The sequence below is a fragment of the Podarcis cretensis genome, assembly GCF_951804945.1.
Source record: "Podarcis cretensis genome assembly, chromosome: 2".
Classification (NCBI taxonomy): Eukaryota; Metazoa; Chordata; class Lepidosauria; order Squamata; family Lacertidae; genus Podarcis; species Podarcis cretensis.
In genome coordinates, this window is record NC_137171.1 from 126,604,175 (window position 1) to 126,627,005 (window position 22,831).

General features: G+C 48.6%; 1 protein-coding gene across 1 annotated transcript in view; it reads right to left on the reverse strand.

Annotated features, from left to right (window-relative positions):
- The window catches only part of LOC307207685 (uncharacterized protein), a 102,417-nt gene that overhangs the window by 54,413 nt on the left and 25,173 nt on the right, over positions 1–22,831 (reverse strand). The gene's annotated exons all lie outside the window — the stretch shown is intronic.

Genomic DNA, 22,831 nt, shown 5'->3' on the forward strand with positions numbered 1-22,831 from the left:
TTTAAGACGCTGTCTAGGTTTGCCATTGCCTTTCTCCCAAGGAGCAGGCGTCTTTTAATTTCGTGACTGCTGTCACCATCTGCAGTGATCATGGAGCCCAAGAAAGTAAAATCTCTCACTGCCTCCATTTCTTCCCCTTCTATTTGCCAGGAGGTGATGGGCCCAGTGGCCATGATCTTCGTTTTTTTGATGTTGAGCTTCAGACCATATTTTGCACTCTCCTCTTTCACCCTCATTAAAAGGTTCTTTAATTCCTCCTCACTTTCTGCCATCAAGGTTGTGTCATCTGCATATCTGAGGTTGTTAATATTTCTTCCGCCAATCTTAATTCCAGCTTGGGATTCATCCAGCCCTGCCTTTCGCATGATGAATTCTGCATATAAGTTAAATAAGCAGGGAGAACAGCCTTTTCTCTTTCCCCAAAATGCAGGAAACACAACAAAGAAGGCCTTGGAGTATCACCGTGGAACATAACAACAACAACAACAACAACAACTGGTTGTAAGTCACTTTGGGCTGCCCTGGGCAAGAGAAAGCAACTAATAGATTGATTGATTAAATAAATAAATAAATAACAATAACAATAATTGAAACTGTAGTACAGTGGTACCTCGGGTTAAGTACTCAATTCGTTCCGGTGGTTAAGAAGAAATAGGGATAACCAAAGGTACGCGACAAGGGTGTCCACTTTCGCCATTGTTATTCATCATGGTCCTAGAAGTCTTTCTAAATACTATAAGAGAAAATAAGGAAATAAAAGGGGTAGAATTAGGCCGGAATGAGTACAAGGTTAAAGCCTTTGCCGATGATCTGGTTTTAACGGTGGAAGAACCTTTTGTTGTTGTTGTTGTTGTTGTTGTTTAGTCGTTTAGTCGTGTCCGACTCTTCGTGACCCCATGGACCAGAGCACGCCAGGCACTTCTGTCTTCCACTGCCTCCCGCAGTTTGGTCAGACTCATGTTTGTAGCTTCGAAGACACTATCCAACCATCTCGTCCTCTGTCGCCCCCTTCTCCTTGTGCCCTCCATCTTTCCCAACATCAGGGTCTTTTCCAGGGAGTCTTCTCTTCTCATGAGGTGGCCAAAGTATTGGAGCCTCAGCTTCACGATCTGCCCTTCCAGTGAGCACTCAGGGCTGATTTCCTTCAGAATGGAGAGGTTTGATCTTCTTGCAGTCCATGGGACTCTCAAGAGTCTCCTCCAGCACCATAATTCAAAAGAATCAATTCTTCGGCGATCTGCCTTCTTTATGGTCCAGCTCTCACTTCCATACATCACTACTGGGAAGACCATAGCTTTTACTGTACGGACCTTTGTTGGCAAGGTGATGTCTCTACTTTTTAAGATGCTGTCTAGGTTTGTCATTGCTTTCCTCCCGAGAAGCAGGCGTCTCTTAATTTCGTGGCTGCTGTCACCATCTGCAGTGATCATGGAGCCCAAGAAAGTAAAATCTCTCACTGCCTCCATTTCTTCCCCTTCTATTTGCCAGGAGGTGATGGGACCAGTGGCCATGATCTTCGTTTTTTTGATGTTGAGCTTCAGACCATATTTTGCGCTCTCCTCTTTCACCCTCAATAAAAGGTTCTTTAATTCCTCCTCACTTTCTGCCATCAAGGTTGTGTCATCTGCATATCTGAGGTTGTTGATATTTCTTCCGGCAATCTTAATTCCGGCTTCGGATTCATTCAGCCCAGCCTTTCGCATGATGAATTCTGCATATAAGTTAAATAAGCAGGGAGACAATATACAGCCTTGTCGTACTCCTTTCCCAATTTTGAACCAACCAGTTGTTCCATATCCAGTTCTAACTGTAGCTTCTTGTCCCACATAGAGATTTCTCAGGAGACAGATGAGGTGATCAGGCACTCCCATTTCTTTAAGAGCTTGCCATAGTTTGCTGTGGTCGACACAGTCAAAGGCTTTTGCATAGTCAACGAAGCAGAAGTAGATGTCTTTCTGGAACTCTCTAGCTTTCTCCATAATCCAGCGCATGTTTGCAATTTGGTCTCTGGTTCCTCTGCCTCTTCTAAATCCAGCTTGCACTTCTGGGAGTTCTCGGTCCACATACTGCTTGAGCCTTCCTTGTAGAATTTTAAGCATAACCTTGCTAGCGTGTGAAATGAATGAAATTGTGCGGTAGTTGGAGCATTCTTTGGCACTGCCCTTCTTTGGGATTGGGATGTAGACTGATCTTCTCCAATCCTCTGGCCACTGCTGAGTTTTCCAAACTTGCTGGCATATTGAGTGTAGCACCTTAACAGCATCATCTTTTAAAATTTTAAATAGTTCTGCTGGAATACCATCACTTCCACTGGCCTTGTTATTTGCAGTGCTTTCTAAGGCCCATTTGACTTCACTCTCCAGGATGTCTGGCTCAAGGTCAGCAACCCCACTACCTGGGGTATATGAGACATCCATATCTTTCTGGTATAATTCCTCTGTGTATTCTTGCCACCTCTTCTTGATGTCTTCTGCTTCTGTTAGGTCCTTACCACTTTTGTCCTTTATTATGGTAATCTTTGAACAAAATGTTCCTTTCATATCTCCAATTTTCTTGAACAGATCTCTGGTTCTTCCCATTCTGTTGTTTTCCTCTATTTCTTTGCATTGCTCATTTAAGAAGGCCTTCTTATCTCTCCTTGCTATTTTTTGGAAATCTGCATTCAATTTCCTGTATCTTTCTCTATCTCCCTCGCATTTTGCTTGCCTTCTCTCCCCCGCTATTTGTAAGGCCTCGTTGGACAGCCACTTTGCTTTCTTGCATTTCCTTTTCATTGGGATGGTTTTAGTTGCTGCCTCCTGTATAATGTTGCGAGCCTCCATCCATAGTTCTCCGGGCACTCTGTCCAGCAGATCTAAATCCTTAAACCTGTTCCTCACTTCCACTGTGTATTCATAAGGGATTTGATTTAGATTGTATCTTACCGGCCCACTGGTTTTTCCTACTTTCTTCAGTTTAAGCTTGAATTTTGCTATAAGAAGCTGATGATCTGAGCCACAGTCAGCTCCAGGTCTTGTTTTTGCTGACTGTATCGAGCTTCTCCATCTTTGGCTGCAGAGAATATAATCAATCTGATTTCGATGCTGCCCATTTGGTGATGTCCACGTGTAGAGTCATCTCTTGTGTTGTTGGAAAAGTGTGTTTGTGATGACCAGCTTGTTCTTGTCAGCATCGCCCTTGAGCCAGTGTACCAACTGGACTCATGCACCTCAACCCCGACTGGGCTAGGCGAGCTGGGTAGCACTGCCAGAGACCTCCTTTCCCACAGGAACAGGTGACAGTGCTGTGGACTCACAGCTTGGAGCTGAGAGCACCGGATTCACTGTCTCAATAATGCAGTCGTTGCGCAGCAGCGTTTTGCAGAGTCTTGCAGAGTATAAACCACTCGGAGAGCAGCTCTGTAAAATATCTTCCTTTTATTCTATAGCTACAACTATGATACAAAACTATATACAGAGCTACAAATTCTAAGCATAAATCAATGCTATACTCTGAGTGCCTGCAGCTGCTCTTAGCAGCAATCTTATCACTAAACACGATCTCTTGCACTCTCTCTCCGACACACTGACTGACTCTCTCTCTCTCACAGATTCTCTCACTTGACTAATTAAGTAGAGAGCAGTACATTGCTCCTCCTCTCTGTAGAGTCAGCAGAGACCTCAGGAGATTCTTGGATATGGGAGGGGTGAAATCTCCTCATCCTCCCCCATTTCATCCGACCATTTCAAGAATCTTTAACATAACTGCAATTTACAGACACACTCCAAAAGTTGTTCTCTGCTTACAACCTTGGTAACATATTTGCAAGTATCTCTCTCCCCCCTTATCTAAGACACTTTATCACATCATTTAATAGTTACTACAACCACTCTGTGTCTATTAGGAAAGAGTTAAAACATAAATCTCAACCTGTAGTTTACACAAAATACACACTGTGAACACACAAATGAATAAGCAGCTTCTAGAAAAATCTTCATACACATTTCTTCCTCTCAGATACAAATTGACATCACTAATTAGGCAGATTTGAACAAACCACTTTAAACACATGCTTGCTCCTTCAATCCAGATCCTTCAAATGTCAGGTAAGGAAATAAATGCAGCGTTTTGTGCCACTACTCTCAGCACATTTCATGCTAGGTTTAAAAACCCCACCAGAGTTGCATGTGACCGCAGCCTTAGCGAACTCTTCAGAAAACCTTTTCGGTGGTACACCCTTGGTTGTTCTCTCAGATCTGCGCAAAACTCTTGATCCTCTTGTTCTGGTGCTTCCTCCTCTTTGGGAGAATGGGGAGCTAAAGTATATGAAGCTGCTAAGTCTGAATCAGCATCAGACTCACCTGAGGCTTTTGGGCTCTGATAATCTGTGCCATCATCTGGATCTACATTGGCATCAGAATTATCAATCACATCAGAACTTGCCTCCCTCTTAACTTTCTTTGCCCCTTTTGCACCATCATCACAAATGGGATGGCACTGAAAAATGCCAACTCTGTCCCATTGTGGGTTGTCGTCAATGCTCCTGGTCAGCCTTATGGTTTTCGTGTCTGTGATCAGGACACGATAAGACCCTTTCTCATATCCTAGGAAAATACCATGTTCTCCACGCTTACTCAGTTTGTCACCCTGCGAGGTGTGCACCCAAACCTCCGAACCAAAAATTTTAAAGTGCTTCACACATGGCTTCCTTCCGTGAAGCATCTTATGTGGGGTGCAATTTACTGCAGACTGGTACCTCCTGTTATACACGTGACAGAAAAACGAAAGAGCTTCGGCCCAAAAAGGATTGGGCAGCCCCGAATCATGTAACAGTGTTCTGATTCCTTGCTGCAGGGTCTGGTTTATTCTCTCACATAAACCATTCTGCCAGGGCGATCTGGGCGTGGCGGTCCTATGCTCAATGCCCTGTTCAGAAAGAAAAGCCTCAAACTCTTCTGAACAAAACTCTCCACCCCTGTCAGTGAAAAAACAATGTACATTCTCATTATGTACATTCCTGAGCCATTTACAAAACTGACGAAACTTAGTAAAGGCTTCAGACTTTTTCTGCAGCAAATAGACCCAAACATATTTAGAATAGGAGTCTATCAAAACCATGAAAAACCTTGAATTGCCTCTAGAAGGCGCTAGAGGCCCCACTAAGTCTGCATGAATGACTTTGTATGGTTTCTTGGCCTCTCTCCCAGACTCTGTACCTTTGGGAGCTTGCCTTGCCTTACTCTCAGCACAAGAAACACATTTCATGTGGTAGGGACATTCTTTCAGCTTCATACCCTGAACCATATCAGGCATTTTTGCCACAGCCTGGAAATTCAAATGACCATAAACACGGTGGTAATAATGAATACATTGGTCATGCAACTTTTCATTCTTATCAACAGACAAATTGCAACACTCTTTCTCAGTTGCTTCAGCAGTACCTGTACCTGAAATAAAAGGCAATTGATACAGACCATTTACACATTTTGCATATAGAATGAGCTTGCCATCTTGACGAATTTCACAGCGAGATTTAGCAAACACCACCTTAAAACCCTGATGATCAAGCTGGGAAACACTCAACAAATTGTCCTGAATATCAGGCGCATACAGGACATTCTTAATTGTTGCATTCAGGCTCTTTAAGAACACAGTTCCCTTAGCCTCACTCGTGAGAACTGTCCCATCTGCTTGATGAATTTCTTCCTCTTGCTTCTCAAGCTGAACAAAGAGATCCTTATCTTTGGCTACGTGGTTGGAACAGCCAGAGTCGATCACGAAGAAACTCCGCCCACGTTGATTGGAGCAGCGAGAGATCAAGGCCTTTGAAGTAGCAGGTGCTTGGGGATTTCGTCCTCCTCCCCCCCCTGCCTCTGAAGTTTCCCTTCTTCTTTGAAGATTTCTTGCAGCACTGGAAACTCAAATGGCCTTGTGCTCCACATGAAAAGCACCACTTCAACTTTAGTGCTTTAACAGCAGCAGTTTCACTTTCACCTTCCCCTGCTGAAAACTCAGGCACATTTTCAAGCACATTTTTAGCAGCACCATTGTCCCGGCTTTCTCTAACAGCCTGTCTGCGATCCCACTCATTCAAGAGCACGCTAGACACATAATCTTCTGTTAGCCGGTCAGCAGGCATTGTGGAAATCTGGGCAGCTACTCCATCATAAGACTCATCTAGGCTATTTATCATCAGCATTGCAAACACAGCCTCTGAAATAGCCAGGTCTCGCTGAACAAGGTCCTGTCTGAGACGCTTTAACTGAGATAGATGGCTAGGCAAATCACCACCTTTCTGCAACTGTAACCTGCACAGCTTCTTGAAGAAAATCACACTGGAACCAACATTTTGTCTCAGATGCATATCTCTCAACTTATGCCAAACAGCTTGTGCAGTCTCTTGACCCTCTAAGTTTACCAGCAAGTGGTCTGAAACACTCAAAACAATTGTCCCTCGGGCTTTCATATCTGCAGCATGCCACTCAGCCCAATCATCATCATCTTTATCTGGAGGGTCATCTTCTATCATGTGAAATAGCTTTTCCCTCTGTAAAAGCGCTTTCATCTTAACTTGCCAAACTGCATAGTTTTCAGGCGTGAGGAGGGGAAAAGATAGAGCCATCTGGCTAGAATGTGCACAGGCCATGTCTGCTATTACTTAGAGCAAGACACTTCCCTCGTGCAAACACAGATAAAGCCTTGGACTTCTTCAGCCACTCTCTCCCCCACTCAGAGCGCAATTAACAGGCAAACAGGGATGCTATCTTCTTTCTTTGGCAGTCAGCAACATACCTCAAGCAGCAGCAACAGCGGCAGCTTGAGCACTCTGCTCCAACACAGCTCTGCTTCTAGGCACCACAAATCAGTCCAGCATGCAGCCTCCGTTCCGCCGTCCAGCGATCAGCAACAGACACCTCTGGTGACTGGGACGACTGGGATGACTGGAACGACTGGTCAGACGACTGGGCCCATAACCGATGTCAGCATCGCCCTTGAGCCAGTGTACCAACTGGACTCATGCACCTCAACCCCGACTGGGCTAGGCGAGCTGGGTAGCACTGCCAGAGACCTCCTTTCCCACAGGAACAGGTGACAGTGCTGTGGACTCACAGCTTGGAGCTGAGAGCACCGGATTCACTGTCTCAATAATGCAGTCGTTGCGCAGCAGCGTTTTGCAGAGTCTTGCAGAGTATAAACCACTCGGAGAGCAGCTCTGTAAAATATCTTCCTTTTATTCTATAGCTACAACTATGATACAAAACTATATACAGAGCTACAAATTCTAAGCATAAATCAATGCTATACTCTGAGTGCCTGCAGCTGCTCTTAGCAGCAATCTTATCACTAAATACGATCTCTTGCACTCTCTCCGACACACTGACTGACTCTCTCACTCACACACAGACTGATTCACTCACTTGACTAATTAAGTAGAGAGCAGTACATTGCTCCTCCTCTCTGTAGAGTCAGCAGAGACCTCAGGAGATTCTTGGATATGGGAGGGGTGAAATCTCCTCAGTTCTCTTGACAGAACTCTATTAGCCTTTGCCCTGCTTCATTTTGCTCTCCAAGGCCAAACTTGCCAGTTGTTCCTTTTATCTCTTGGTTCCCTACTTTAGCATTCCAATCTCCTATAATGAGAAGAACATCCTTCTTTGGTGTCACTTCTATAAGGTGTTGTAAGTCTTCATAGAATTGGTCAATTTCAGTTTCTTCCGCACCAGTAGTTGGTGCATAAACTTGGATTACTGTGATGTTAAAAGGTCTGCCTTGCATTCGTCCTCACTTTAGAAGAACCTTTAGAGAGCACCAAAAATTTAGAAGAACCTTTAGAAGAACCTTTAGAGAGCACCAAAAATATTCTTGAAGAGGTGGAGAGATTCGGTCAAGTGGCAGGTTTTAAATTGAATAAGAGAAAGACCAAAATAATTGCTAAAAATATGGATCAAGAAATGATAGAGACAACGCAACAGCAAATAGGAATAGAAGTAATGAAGAAGGTGAAATATCTTGGTATTTGGTTAACCCCAAAGAGTATTGACTTATATCAGAATAATTATATACCAGTGTGGAATGGAATAAAGAAAGATCTGGAGGTGTGGGGACGAATGAAATTATCGATGTGGGGAAGGATTTCAACGATAAAGATGAGCGTTCTGCCAAAATTATTATTTTTGTTTCAAACAATTCCAGTAATCAGAGGGACGGCTATTTTTAAGGAATGGCAAAGAACAATTTCAAGGTATATCTGGCAGGGTAAGAAGCCAAGAATTCAATTTAAGTTATTAACAGATGCGAAAGAAAGAGGAGGCTTCGCCCTGCCAGACCTGAAATTATATTATGAAGCATCATGTCTCTGCTGGTTAAAGGAATGGATAAAATTAGACAATACGGAGTTGCTAGATTTAGAAGGATTTGACAATAGATTTGGGTGGCACGCATATTTATGGTCTGGAAAGAAGAAAGGTCATTTAGGCTTTAAGAACCACATTTTCTGAAGATCACTGAAAGAAGTTTGGGATAGGTATAAAAACCTACTCGAGCCAAAAACCCCACACTGGTTGTCTCCATTAGAGGTTATGAGTGTTAAAAAAACTAATATGAGGAAAAATTGGATTACATATGGAGAGCTAATTGTTAAGGAAGGAGGGAGGTGGAAAATGAAACCATATGAAGAGGTAAAAGAGCATGTATATGATTGGTTGCATTATTTACAAACAAATGAAATGTTTAAGAAGGACTTCAAAGAATATGGATATGCAGAGAAAGAGTCAAAATTTCAAACAGAAATAATAAACAACGAATTTAAGATATTATCTAAAATGTATAAAGTTTTGCTGGAATGGCATGAGGAAGTTAAATCGGTTATGATAAAATGGGCCAGGGATTTTGGATATAATATACAAATGGATGACTGGATTAAATTATGGAATGAAAATATGAAATTTACTGCATGTACAGCGTTAAAAGAGAATATTATGAAAATGATGTATAGATGGTACATTACACCGGTAAAACTTGCAAAAATGTATAAAACATGTAAGAAATGTTGGAAATGTAAAGAAAAGGATGGTACTTTCTATCATATGTGGTGGGAATGTAAAAAAGTGAAGAGCTTCTGGGAATTGATTTATAATGAACTGAAGAAAATGTTGAAATATACATTTGTTAAGAAACCAGAGGCTTTTCTTTTAGGAATTATAGGAAATGAAATAAATAGAAAGGATTGTAAACTTTTTCAATATGCAGTAACAGCGGCGAGAATACTACTGGCCCAGAATTGGAAACAAGAACAAGTACCAACATTAGAGGAGTGGAGAATAAAGTTGATGGACTATGCAGAACTGGATAAATTGACAGGAAAGATTAGATATCTACGAGACCAAAAGTTTATCGAGGACTGGAGAAAGTTGGTGGACTATTGGGAAGGTATAAGTGACAGAGAAATAACGTTAGTGGCATTTAAAGAAGCTCTGTAAAAGTCAAAGAAATATTGCAAAAAATAAAAATAGGTTTTAAACGGTTTTCCGAAAGGCAATAGTGAATTTAAGAAATGTGTACTTAAAAATTAAATTTGGATGATTGTCAGAGAGGCTGAAGGAAGTCCAAAAGTGAAAAATTTGTTAAAGTTGAAATGTGATGTTGTCAGGGGTTCAGGGAGAGAGGCGCAGAGGAGGGAGGAGACCGAGAGTGAGGGAGAAGGATTCCAGCCTGACGAGGAAGAGGACGACAATGACCCGAGATGGTCCATGAGTCCGTCCAGTGAATCGGAGGATTCCCAAGAGGGAGCCCCCCTGGTCAAGCCAAGGGGAGCCCAAGGGGGAAGCAGTCAGGAGCAGGGGAACGTAGGGGGAACCGCCAGTGGGAGTTGGAGATCGAGACCTGCTTCTCCACCGGAACGGAGTGAAGAGGGTGGAGTTACCAGTGTGTCGGGAGGAACAGAACAAGGAGCAGAGGGGGGAAGGAGATCGGGGCAAGACGTCCTGCCGGAAGGGGCGGAAAGCAGTACCGGGAGCAGTGTGGCTGTTGAAAGGAAGGTCAGGAGCAACGTACGCGCGCCTAGTTCAAATGTGGAGGCGCGCGGAAGTGGGGAGAGCTCTGGGGAGGAGCCTGGTGCTAAAGCACGAAGGAGGGGGCAGCAGGCAGGAGAAGACTCAGCCTCTGGGGAGTCCCGGAAAGAGGGAACACAGGGGGGCAGGAAGACCCTGCGGAAAAGGAAGGAGAGGAAAAGGTGGAGCAGCACAAGCCTCTTAAACTGGTGCAGGGGAGGGACGGACTCAGAGGGGACTTCTAACATCTAAGGGTAACAGATGCGGAGCCACGGAGTTTGGATGTAATGACGACAACGATCTTCAATAAAACCTTTTGTATATAACTTGGACTGGACTTCGGTCTCTTGTGAGCTGGGACCCAGGGTGGCTCTGACAGTAAGTCCCCTCCAAAGAACGCAAAAATTTTTTTTTGCAAAGCTCACGAACGGTGACAGCCATGAGTGCGGAGGAGCAGTTGACAGCTCTGCGAACTACAGTTTCCGAACTCACTGCTGCAGTCCTTGCGTCTCAGAAGAAGCATGACGAAATGGAGAAGCGCTGCCAGGACCTGCAAACCAGGTGGGAACGTGCAAGCAGGGAAGGGTTCCCAGGGTCCAGATCACAAGGGATTGGACTTGGACGGAGGGGGGGCAACCTAGTCACTCACTTCGATGGGAACCTGAAGCACTACCCCAGTTTCAGAGCAGACGTTTTGTATGCATTGCACTTGCTTCGTCATGACTTTAAAGATGAGGAGGAGAAAGTGGGGTTTATTGTTTCTCACTTGCATGGGCCGGCCAGAGACTGGTTGCGCAATTTGTGGCGTGAAGATGGCCCTGCCCGCCGCGATGCAGATGAATTCATTAAAGCAATGGATGCCTGCTTCCAGTCAACTGTAGATGTGGATCTTGCACGCAGGGAAATTTTTGGATTGCGGCAAGGCAAAGCCACTGTGCGTCAGTACCATTCCAGATTTTTTGCTTTACTGACTGCGCTAAGCTGGGAGAAGGATTGTGCACCTGTGAGGGATTTGTTCTGGGAGGGGCTCAGCGGTCCCATTAAGGATGAACTTGCCAGGGGAGACAGACCCCGGACCCTGGAGGAGCTTGTGCAGAGGGCTTTGGCGATTGGGATAAGGCACGAAGGACGTCCTTGGCACACTGAGGAAGAACGTCAGGTGCGTCCACCAGCGAAGACGTCTTCTTTCATCCCCAGGGAGTTCAGTCAGTCACATCCTTCGCCACTGGGAAGGCAGGGGGAGGAGCCCATGGAACTTGGTGGTGCTAAGGCTCAAGCAACAGCCAGAGCCCCAGCTTCCGGTGCAGTAAAGGCACAGCCTCCTAGAGGGACCAGGAAGTGTTACATTTGCGACAGTGCACAGCACATGGCGAAAGAGTGTCCCCAGAGGCTGCAGAAACACACTGCAGCTTTAGCAACTGTTGCAGCAGAAATGATGCAAGCAGAGCAACCTCAGGGAAACGACAGTGCCTGGCTGGAAGCAGAGCTGCTGGGGCTCAGCCAGGCGAATCTGTAGAGCAGTCCCCAGCGCTTTTGCAACGCACAGACCCTTTACCACTCAAGCCAGTACACCAGAAGCCGGCGGGCTTGCTGGAACCACTGGAAACACCACAGCAACCGTGGGAGAGGGTGGCGCTGGACTTCGTCACTGACCTGCCCAGTTCCAGAGGCAAGACGGCGGTACTGGTGGTGGTGGACTTGTTCACCAAGATGGCGCACTTCATTCCCTGCGCGAAGGTGGCGACGGCGGAACAGACCGCCAAGCTCTTCATCGACCACGTGTTCCGGGCGCATGGGCTGCCGCGGGCCATCCTGTCCGACAGGGGGCGCCAGTTTATTTCCAATTTTTGGCAGAAGCTCCTAGGTATCCTGCGCGTCAAGATCAACCTAGCGTCGGCAAGACATCCACAAACCAACGGCCAGGCCGAGAGGGTCAACGCGATCATGCAGCAGTACCTGAGATGCTATGCAAATCAGCGACCTACAGCTTGGGTGGACTACCTACCGATGGCGGAGTTTGCCTACAACAACACGAAGCATGCGTCGACGGGGGTGACGCCGTTCTTCGCGAACAATGGACGTCATCCCAGGACCTTCCCGGGGTTCGTAGCACCAAGAGAGGGGGAGCCGCAAGAGGCCGACCAGTTCGCTGCAGAACTACAAGAGGTGCACGAGGAGCTGCGGAGACATTTGGAGCTAGCCAAACAAGCATATAAGGTGCAGGCAGACAAAGGCAGAAGAGTGGGAGAGGACATCCAGGTGGGGGACTGGGTGTGGTTAGCGGCCCAGGCGATACCAACCAAGTCGTTGGCCAAGAAGAAGCTAGGGCACAGGCAGCTAGGACCATACCAGGTGGAGGCTAAGATCAACCCCGTGGCTTTTCGACTGGCCCTCCCCGAAGGTTCCAGAGTCCACCCGGTTTTTCATAGGTCGGTGCTCACTCCCTACAAGGCCCCGCACAGGTTTCAGGAGTCTGAAACAGTACCGCAGCCACGCACAGAGTCACCCAGGAGGGAGGGATCGCCTAGGGTCGAACCACTCAACGAGGTCACAGAGATCCTGGACTCGAGATGGGGGGAAGAGGGAATAGAATACTTTCTAGTCAGAGAGGGTGCACCAGTCAGTGCCAGTGGGTGGGTGCCGGACTACGCTTTAGACGAACCTCTTTTAAAGGACGAGTTCCATGCCCTTCTCCCACATAGACCCATGCCAGCCGAGTACTTCGATGACTGGCTCTTTACCCCCACATGTTCAGGCAGCACTTTCCACGGCTTTTCTTCAGCCGAGGAAAGAACGCCGAACTCAAACTCGCCCAGGGGATCGTGTTCGGGGGTGGACACAGAGCCCTCTTATTGGTGGGAGGAGCACCCAGAGGAAGCCTGGCGCAAGAAATGGCTGAAGGGGCCTTGGCTGGCAGCACCAGACGAAGTAGCAATGGAAGAGGGAACTGCGAACATTTTGGGTGAAGGACCCGAATTCGAACACACGTACACCGAGCTGCCAGCAGAGGTCATGGACGTAGCCGAACTGTATCCTGCACCTACCTCCGAGGAGCTGCAGTTCCCACAACCCGCACCCGATGGGGGGGAGGGGGGAAGGGGGGGCTTCGAGGGGGGGATGGATGTCAGGGGTTCAGGGAGAGAGGCGCAGAGGAGGGAGGAGACCGAGAGTGAGGGAGAAGGATTCCAGCCTGACGAGGAAGAGGACGACAATGACCCGAGATGGTCCATGAGTCCGTCCAGTGAATCGGAGGATTCCCAAGAGGGAGCCCCCCTGGTCAAGCCAAGGGGAGCCCAAGGGGGAAGCAGTCAGGAGCAGGGGAACGTAGGGGGAACCGCCAGTGGGAGTTGGAGATCGAGACCTGCTTCTCCACCGGAACGGAGTGAAGAGGGTGGAGTTACCAGTGTGTCGGGAGGAACAGAACAAGGAGCAGAGGGGGGAAGGAGATCGGGGCAAGACGTCCTGCCGGAAGGGGCGGAAAGCAGTACCGGGAGCAGTGTGGCTGTTGAAAGGAAGGTCAGGAGCAACGTACGCGCGCCTAGTTCAAATGTGGAGGCGCGCGGAAGTGGGGAGAGCTCTGGGGAGGAGCCTGGTGCTAAAGCACGAAGGAGGGGGCAGCAGGCAGGAGAAGACTCAGCCTCTGGGGAGTCCCGGAAAGAGGGAACACAGGGGGGCAGGAAGACCCTGCGGAAAAGGAAGGAGAGGAAAAGGTGGAGCAGCACAAGCCTCTTAAACTGGTGCAGGGGAGGGACGGACTCAGAGGGGACTTCTAACATCTAAGGGTAACAGATGCGGAGCCACGGAGTTTGGATGTAATGACGACAACGATCTTCAATAAAACCTTTTGTATATAACTTGGACTGGACTTCGGTCTCTTGTGAGCTGGGACCCAGGGTGGCTCTGACAGATGTGTTATGTATTTTTTTGTGGAAATTAATAAAAAATTATATATATATATAAAAAGGAAAGTGTTCTTAACATAATGGGGCCTCCTGCTGCTGCCGCGCCGCAGGACCACAATTTCTGTTCTCATCCTGGGTGAGCGGAGTCTGTAACCTAAAGCGTATGTAACCTGAGGTACCACTGTAATAATATTAATAATAAGGCAGGCTCTTGAGGGGGGGACACGGGAACCCCACCCATTTCCATAACAATCTTCCCCATCCCTTAAATCCCACAGAGTTAAGAGATCTGATATAGTGGGAATAATGGAAACCAGGTGAGAAGGAGTTGGGCCCAGGTGTCTCGGGGGGGGGGGGTGAGGAGATTTCACTCCTCCCATATCCAAGAATCTCCTGAGGAGCCTGCTGATTCTACAGAGAGGAGGAGCAATGTTCTGCTTTCTACTTATTCAGCTCCAGCAGCACATAAATCTGTCAGTGAGTGAGTGAGTCAGTGAGTGAGTCAGTCAGTGTATCAGAGAGAGAGTGAGTGCTAGAGATCCTGTTTAGAGATAAGGTTGCTGCTAAGAGCAGCTGCAGGCACTCAGAGTAGCATTGATTTATGCTCAGGCTATTTAGCTCTGTATATAGTTTTGTATCATAGTTGTAATTATAGAATAAAAGGAAGATACTCAACAGAGCTGCTCTCCGAGTGGTTTATACTCTGCAAGACTCTGCAAAACGCTGCTGCGCAACGACTGTATAATTGTGGAAGCGAATCCGGTGCTCTCAGCTCTAAGCTGTGAGTCCACAGCACTGTGACCTGTTCCTGTGAGAAAGGTGGTCTCTGGCAGTGCTAACCAGCTCGCCTAGCCCAGTCGGGGTTGAAGTGCATGAGTCCAGTTGGTACAATGGCTCAAGGGCGATGCTGACAGGGGGGAGCCCTTTAGATGCTTCTGCACAGAAACACAGGCATGTGGGAGAGACTGGAGTTGCCCAGAGAGAAGCCTCAAAGGGGGGGGGAAATAATAAAGGGGGCTTCCTCTTCCCCCCCCCATGGTTGGACTCGCTCTCACAGCCCCCAGCGCCCCCTGCAGCTCCTGATCTGGGACCTGAGGCAGGGCAAGGACTGAGCTTCAGGGGAGGAGAGGGTGGCTGTATTGGGGCTCCTCCTCAGGGATCTCTCCCTGGTCTAGTCCTGGCAGATTCCTGGGCAGGAGGGAGAAGTCAAGGCAGGCGGCCCCCCAGTCCCTCTCTCTTTCTCCAAGATGGCTTCGATCCCTCCCCAGGGATGCTTCCCTTCCTCCCTCCGCCCCCCCCCCAGAGTCCCCTTTGCCCAGAGGCCCCCCTGGCAGGCTCAGCCTTCCTGCCAAATCTCTCCCCATCCCAGGAGGGAGAGGGGGGGTCTCCATCCAGGCCTCTCTCGCCCCTGTTACGGAAAAATTCCGGGTGCTGGTTTTGCTTGCCACCCGGCTCGTCGGACAATGTCCGCGGGTCCTAGCGGAAAAATGAGTTCAGCCGGAGACAGGAGCAATGAACGGAGATCCCAAGTTTATTGCGCAACAGGTTCAACAAATGGCATTGAACCCCGAGAGTGGGGCGACATAAACTTTTAAAGGTTCCCTCCAGGTCCCAGAATACAGTGCAGAAAACGTCACATATACATCATAAAGAGGTGGGGTTACACGGATCAGCAGTACAAGAAATTGGGTGGTGGTTTACACAAATCAAGGTGGGGGCTACAGAGATCAGCAGTATAATAAGGTAGGCAGAACAGAGATCAGCAGTATAATAAGGTAGGCAGAGCAGAGATCAGCAGTATAATAAGGTAGGCAGAGCAGAGATCAGCAGTATAATAAGGTAGGCAGAGCAGGGATTGCCTGGAGTGGTAGAGATATGCATAAACGTTTCCTGAGTACAGGTGATGGCAAGACAATGGCATAGCCATGCATCGCCCATTATCTGGTATTGTCCGGAGGAAGGGCTTGGCTGGACCATCCGACAGGATTAGGTTTCCCTGAGTACGTGACCTGTCGGTTCGAGGATTATGGCGTCGAGGGTAGCATCATGGAGTCCGGAGGGAATCGAGTAGAATAACATTAAAATGGAGAAGATCGAAGCTTTGGCTGATTTTATATGATTTTCCGAAGTTTTCGGCTTCTTGCCGGTCAAGTGTATATTGTAAATTGAGAGCGGAAACAAATGGATACAATGTAACAGGAGTTTGACAGTTTTACGAGGTCGCTAGTTTCGGATCCATTGTTGTAGCAGTGGGGGGCCGTCAACACCTTGTCAGGAGGTTAAATGAGGCGTGCAAGAGCTCCCTGAGCTAGCTCCTGCAGGGGAATGCACGTTCCTGATTGGCTAAAACGCGGCCATTATGGTCAATGGGGAAACAGTATGATACGGTCTACTCATTAGAAATAGGGGAAACAAGACTCAAGCGGAGGCTGTATATAGAAGGAAAGATATATAAGGAAAAGATATTATCTATAAAGTGGGGGTATAGTGTGGTGCTTGTGCAACAGTGTGGGGGTTCAGGAGTCACGGCAGAGCTGGGTGCCACCGAGGTCATCGCCCCGGGCCCCGTAGTCACACGGAGGAGGGGTGAGGAAAGGTCCCCCCCCCTCTTCCGTATCAGTCCCCCATTCGGAGATAGATTTGCATTAAAGTTCTGTAAGAACTTGCAAATCCTTTCTCCGCACCCTATACCCCCGTGATTTCGTACTCCCCTTCCCCTAGGTGTCTCATTTGTACATATTCAGGGAATATAGAGGCACTGTGGGAGCGGGAATAAGCTCGGATAGGAAGAGGGGTGGATTGAGTAGGACAGCGGAGGAGAGAGCAACAAGGAGAGACACAGTGTATGGTACAGCAGAGCATTGAGGCACAAAGGATAATAATAAGGGCAGTGAGCAGTATCACCTTGAGTAACTGTCGGAGCCATCCGAGCTTGGGCAACCATCCCCACAAGTCTATGTCGGATAGACCCTCATGTCGTATCTCATCTAGTTTCCCTGCCAGCTCGTGGATATTGTTCAAATGTCCGGTAATATTCAAAGTCTGATCAGTCACATATGTACAACACTCAGTGCCTATTAGGGCACAGGTCCCTCCTTGACTGGACAGGAGAAAGTCCGTCGCAATCCTGGTCTGCAAACTAAGTTGTCTCACCTCTGACAGCTCCGACATCAGAGAGTCGGTGATTTGGGTTGCCTCTTGCATGAATTTCAGAAGGATGTCGGTAAGCCGGAGGATGTCCACATGATTAGAGCCGGCCCCATAGGCAGGGAAGAGTGCCCGACCGACAGTCTCTCCGTTGGCGGCGACATCGGATAAGTCCGACAGTCCCTTTTGTTCTCTTTTATTTCTCTGCCTCCCAGGGGGTAGGTGTGGGACTACTCTAATGCCGGGGACAATGTATCCTACGAAGCAAGATCCTGACATATGAGGGCTTACCCAGGTATATGCGCGATGGCCACATACCCAAAACAGGCCGCTGAGGTAAGACTCCATCCTCCCGGAGGCAAAAGCTTGGAGCAACATGGAGTCGGTGGGCTGAGGTAGCCAGGTAGGTGGGTGTCCGATGACAGTGGCCCAAGCAAGGGTGAGATTTTGGAAGGTGTGGGACCCAGTCACATCGGTAAGAGTGACGTGACCAGTGGGCAAAAGTTCCAAGTTGGAGGGGCAGGTACTGGACCCAATGAAAGTTCCCTCTCCTGTGAAAATGCGGCAAAGGGGCCCTTTTGTAGAGCCAGTGAGGTAGAGGTATTGGTGGGTCAAGTTCAAGGCCGTTAAATTCCAAGAGGTGACATCTCCGGATCGGAACTGTTCAGTGGTCACGGGTACAGGAACAAGGGGGAGACTTTGTTGGAGGTGGCTGGGTGCATGTGCGCATATCCAGCATTCAGGATAGGGTGCCTCTTTAGCCACCTGGCCCAAGAGTTTGATGTAAGAGTTCTGTTCCCAAGAGGAGAGGAGGTCTTCCCCTGGGAGGGAGGGATCGTTGCCGAGCTGACGGGGTGCCGTGCCGAGTGGATGAAGAGGGTCCGTGGTATTAAGGAGTCGCCTATCCTTGGCTACGCCCCCGCATCTCAAAGGTCCAACGTGATCCCAAGTGGGAGAGCGTGAGGGATGTACCGGATGATACCATCCTTCTAAATATTCTGCCCCTCTCCAGTCGTGGACGACTCCAAGATTCCAGAGGCAACAGAACCCTCTCAAGCAAAGTCCTTGTAGTTGGGGTTTCTGGGGTTCTGGAGTCATGGAGAGACATTGGAACCCGAAAATTAGGTTGTCAGAGGGGTCTGTTGTGTCGGTGTAGGACGATGTGGCCCCCCCTTTTGTGACTTCAGTCCAATTTGGGTTCCTTGAGACTTCTCCGTTGCTATAAAGAAAATGGGTCCCGTTCTTACAACTAAGGCGGTAGTAGGAGCGGTCAAGGGTGACTGTTGCCGACCCAATCCGGTGTAGGCGTCCATCTCTGATGAAAAGTTCCCAGTACTCGTTGCCAGTTAATCGGGGCACCAGGGAATGGCGTAGCAATGTCCGAGACTCAGGGAGGCAGAAATCAAAGTCCCCCATTCGGTCCGGGTTTGACTTCCCGCCGGTTTCGACTCGATGGTAGCCTAAAAGGTGGTAATCCGTAGTTAATCCGGTGCAATGGTCCGTTGGTGTGACTGAGGATTGAGTCAAAGTCCCGTAATCAAGGAAGAGGAAGAAGAAATACATGATCAGAGTCTGGGGACAGCAAGGCATGATCGAAGAGAAGAAATTATAAAGTGTGCTAATCACGGAGTCGTCAGGGCGTGCCGTCAAAGAAGCTGTCTAAGGTGTGCCGTTAATAGGGTTATCGAAGGTACGCTGTCAAAGACGCTGTCAAAGCGAGCTGTCAAGCGCGCTGTCAGAGGTGTACTGTCAAAGGCGCTCTGTCAGAGGAGCTGTCAAAGCTAGCTGTCAAAGGCGCGCTGTCAAAGGCGCGTTGTCAGAGGAGCTGTCAAAGCTAGCTGTCAAGGCGCGCTGTCAAAGGCGCGCTGTCAAAGGAGCTGTCAAAGGCGCTGTCCAAGCAGCTGTCAGAGGAGCTGTCAAAAGAGCTGTCAAAGGCGCGCTGTCAAAGGCGCGCTGTCAAAGGAGCTGTCAAAGGCGCGCTGTCAAAGGCGCGCTGTCAAAGGCGCGCTGTCCAAGCAGCTGTCAGAGGAGCTGTCAAAAGAGCTGTCAAAGGCGCGCTGTCAAAGGCGCGCTGTCAAAGGCGCGCTGTCAAAGGCGCGCTGTCAAAGGCGCGCTGTCAAAGGAGCTGTCAAAGGCGCGCTGTCAAAGGCGCGCTTTAAGCGTAGTTTGATGGCCCTGGGATCTGGGATGATCTCAGACGTCCAGATGGGTGGATCTGTGCTCGATCCGGTCTGTTGGGCCCGATTCTGGCCCCGGTCTGCTGGTCCGGTCTGTTGGGCCTGATTCTGGCCCCGATCTGCTGGTCCGGTCTGTTGGGCCCGATTCTGGCCCCGATCTGCTGGTCCGGTCTGTTGGTCGTCGTTGTCGTCGATATATGAGGTTGGTGGAGTAGGTCCGGTCTGTTGGTCGTCGTTGTCGTCGATATATGAGGTTGGTGGAGTAGGAGGGGTCGAAAAAGTGAAGTCCTCGCCGAGGTCTCCCTCCGTCTCTTGAGGGGGGGGCGTCGACTTACACCTGGTATGGTGTAACCATGAGTGCTTCTCACCTATTTTCACGGCGGTTGGCGATGTGAGGAGAATTTGGTAGGGACCTTCCCACGCTGGCTGAAGGAGTGCCCTCTGATAGACTTTGACAAGGATCCAATCGCCTGGTTTGAAGGAGTGTGCCTGGACGTCGGTGGGTAGATTTTGTCCTTCGATGGCCGCGTAGTGGTGGAGACGTTGAAGCTGTGTCTGGAGCTGAATGACATAATTAGTGAGTTCTGCTTCCCCCAGTTCAAGTTCTGAGAGGGGAAACAGAGTGTTGTAAATGGGAGGGGGTCTCCCAAATAGGAGTTCGTATGGGGATAGTTTCAATGGTCCAGTTGGGGCACTTCGTATGTTATGGAGAACTAGTGGAAGGGCATTTACCCATTTTAGTCCAGTGAGTTTGCAGAGCTTTCCTAGTTGTGTTTTGATTTCTTGGTTCATGCGCTCTACTTGGCCGGAAGATTGTGGGTGATAGGGCGTATGAAGGTCCCATTTTATTTGTAAGGCCTTGGCCACTAATTGTACTATTTGAGCGGTGAAATGAGTTCCTCTGTCACTGTCTAGTCGACGGGGAACCCCAAATCGGGGAATAATGTCGTGTAGGAGGGCTCTGGCCACTACAGAGGCGGTAGGTTTTCTACAGGGGAATCCCTCTACCCAGGAGGAGAGTTTATCCACTATGATCAGAGCGTGTTTGAAACCCTGACAGTGCGGTAAGTCAATAAAATCCAGCTGTAGACTTTCAAAGGGAACGAATGCCCACAGTCTGGCTCCTGGCGGTGCTCTAGGTTGTCGTTTGGGATTAAAGGAGCTACAGGTAACACAGTTCTTTGACGCTGCTGTGGCCGCTACCGCAAGTCCAGGAGCGTACCAGGATCTTTTAACGTGCTCTATCAGTCTCCCTTTTCCCCAGTGTGTACGTTGATGGAGGACCCTCACCAATTTTGGAACCCAAGCTTTTGGAAGGACAGTCCTTCCGTCGGGGAGAGTCCAAACGTCATTTTGTTCGATCGCACCCACAGAACGCCAGAGAGTCTTTTCCTCCTCGGGGGCTTCTTTGTAAATTTGTGTGGGATCAATATGAAGTGGGATTTGCAAGGCTTGAAATTCCGATTCATTGTTTGGGAGGCGGAGCGCGGCTGATTGGGCTGCCTTATCAGCTCGCCTGTTACCCCTTGAGACGGGGTCTCTACCCCGGGTATGCGCTTTGCAATGGACTACTGCGATTGCGGTAGGTAGATGAATAGCGGTCAGTAGTCTCTCTACTAAAGCGGAATGTGAAATTTTGGAGCCTGCAGCGGTTAAGAAGCCTCTTTGTAACCAAATCTGGCCAGTTGTATGGACTAGTCCGAAACAGTACTTACTGTCGGTGTAGATTGTAGTTCGCTTGCCTTCACTGATCTCGCAGGCCCGTATGAGCGCTATTAGTTCTGCAGCTTGGGCGCTATATTGTGGGTTTATCGGATTTGATTCTATTACTTCGAAGTCGGTGACTACAGCATATCCTGTTTTCCTTTCCCCGTCCACAACCTTTGAACTGCCGTCTGTATAAAGTATTAAATCTGGGTTTTCTAATGGTAGGTGGTCTAGGTCTTCTCTGGGTTTCTCGGCTTGACGGACTATGGTGGCGCAGTCATGGTGTGGGGTTCCATCATCAGGGAGAGGGAGGAGGGTGGCTGGGTTGAGGGAGTTAACCCTCTTTATAGTGACATTTGATGGGGTCAATAGAAGGGCCTCATACTTGTTTAATCGAGAGTTTGAAAAGTGATGGCTGCCTCTGAGGGTTAATAGGGTGGAGACGGAATGGGGCACATGGATGATGATTTCATGTCCCAGAACCGTTTCCTGAGCCTTTTCGAGGAGGACCGCTGCGGCAGCTATGGCTCTTAGGCAGCTTACTGCGCCTTTCGCGGTGGTGTCTAATTGAAGACTGTAATATGCTATAGGTCTCTCTTGGTCTCGGAAAGACTGTGTCAATACCCCGGAAGCTACTCCCATTTGCTCATGGATAAACAAGTTAAATGGGATCCTGTAGTCGGGTAAGCCTAGCGCAGGGGCAGATCTTAGTTCTCGCTTTAAACGTTCAAAAGATTTGTATGCGTCTTCCTCCCAAACTAGGGTGTCTGGATGATCTTGGCGGGTCATAGCGGAGAGGGGTTTTGTTATTTCGCTGTATCCCGCGATCCAGGCTCTGCAGAAGCCAGCCATACCTAAAAATCCCCGAAGTTGTCGTTTAGTTTTAGGAAGGGGAATCTTAGTGACTGCTTCTATTCTATCGGTCGCTAAGCTTCGGGTGCCTACTCCTAGGATATGCCCGAGGTACTTTACTTCTTGCTTGCAGTATTGCAACTTTTTTGGTGACACCTTATGTCCTTTTCTGGCTAGTTCTGCAAGGAGATGTTTGGTGTCTATCTTACATGCTTCCTCACTGGTGGAACAGAGAAGGAGGTCATCCACGTAAAGCAAGAGGGCGGAGTTTGCAGGGAGCTGGACATCCTGTAAATCTTGGTGCAAGATGGCCGAAAATATTGCAGGTGATTCCACGTATCCCTGGGGTAACCTCGTCCAGGTTAATTGACTGGGTCCCCAGGTAAAGGCGAAAAGAAATTGGCTGGCTGGGTCCAGGGGGATACTAAAGAAGGCGGAGCACAAGTCTGCGGCAGTGTACCATTTGGTTTCTGCTGGAATGGCGTTCAAGAGGGAATTGGGATTGCCGACTACTGGATGGCGGGGTATTACAAATTGATTCACCAGTCTCAGATCCTGGACAAAACGGTACCGGACTGGGGCCCCTTCTGTCGATGGTTTCTTTACTGGGAGTACTGGGGTATTACAAGGGGATGCGCAAGGGATTAGGATGCCCTTCTCGAGGAAGTCCTCTATCATAGGAGTTAGTCCCTCTATGGCTTCTTTAGGTAGGGGATATTGCTTTGTACACGGAAAGGGTAAGTCTGTTCTATAGACGATTTTGACTGGGGCTGCCGACAACAAAAGACCTACTGAGGTTGACTCAGTGCCCCATAGAGAAGAGGGCAATTCATTTTCCAGTTCTGGAGGGAGTTCCGGGAACTGCCTGTCTGTTTTGGCCTCTTCAATTATTCCCTGGAAGGCGGGGATGGATTCCTCTGGCATATGTAAGTAGATGCCTTCCTCAGAACATTTAATGGTGGCATTTAATTTGCAAAGTAGGTCCCTTCCTAAGAGGTTCACCGGGCTGTTGGTTAAA